This window comes from Octodon degus, unplaced genomic scaffold (genome assembly GCF_000260255.1).
Source record: "Octodon degus isolate 3935 unplaced genomic scaffold, OctDeg1.0 scaffold00275, whole genome shotgun sequence".
Taxonomy (NCBI): Eukaryota; Metazoa; Chordata; class Mammalia; order Rodentia; family Octodontidae; genus Octodon; species Octodon degus.
In genome coordinates this window covers 250,782-251,908 of record NW_004524851.1, presented here as the reverse complement: position 1 = coordinate 251,908, position 1,127 = coordinate 250,782, and positions in this window count along the sequence as shown.

The following is a 1,127-nucleotide window of genomic DNA, read 5'->3' as shown; positions in this document are numbered from 1 at the left end:
CTTATTCGACTGACCCATCTCACCGGCCCCCCCCCCCTTTTTTTTTTTTGAGAGGGGATTTTCACTATGTAGTTGAGGCTGACCTTGGACTCACTATGTAGTCCAGGCTGACGTCAAACTCACAGCAATCAACCTGCCTCCACCTACCAAGTGCTTAGATTACAAGTGTACACCACCGTGCCTGGCTGAGGACAGTTTTTTATTTTTTTTTACCAGGAATAGAACTGAAAATCTTGTGCTTGCCAGGCAGGTGCTCTGCTGCTGAGCTATACCCCTGATTAAAAGACTCATTTTTAAAACACAATCACCTTTGCAATTTATACTGAAAAAGTTAATTTCTTCAGTGAATCAAGTTCAAAGGTCCAGATCCAGACCAGCCCAGGCCTAGTGAGCTTGTGGGAGAGCTTCCAGCTCCCCTGTACTTGCGGAACCCCTCCAGACCAAAACTCAGGCACCCACATGAGTGAGACCCTCTATCACACCTTTGGGACTGCTGCAACCCCCGGGACCCCCTGCCTCTAAGCCCGCTGAGTGAGTGAGGACATCTGTGACTCTTTCTCAGGACACCCAAATCCAGCCCAAGCCTAGACCCAGCTAGTGTGTGGGAGAGCTTCTATATTCCCCTGTGCTCCCTGGTCCAAGGGCACAACAGAAGGGCACCACAGGTTCACTGTTGTGCCAGAGAGGCATAACAGGTTCATTTCCAAGGGCTGCAGCCGGAAGGAGCTGAGCACAACAGTGAGACCCAAGCCAGGCATAACTGGATAAACTCAAACGTAATAGATGTACACCCAAATTTCAGTAGTTGCTAAGGTTATAACTGCACCAAAGCCCTACACCAAAGGTCAGAGGTCAGTGCTATATGAAATGATAAAGACAAGGAGCAAAATGAAATCTCAGGCCTTGAGCCCACCCATCACAAGTGCAAGGGACACTAGCTCAGCTGAAATGAATGAATTAACAGTGTTGGAAGTAAAGAAACAACAGCAGAAAGTTATAGAGGAATTCAGAGTAGAATTAATTCCTGAAATGAAAAAAAGAAATCTCTGAATTCATGGAATCTAAAGTAAAGAATCTAGGGCTGGGGAGATGGCTCAGTGGTCTAAAGCACCTACTTAGAACAAGCT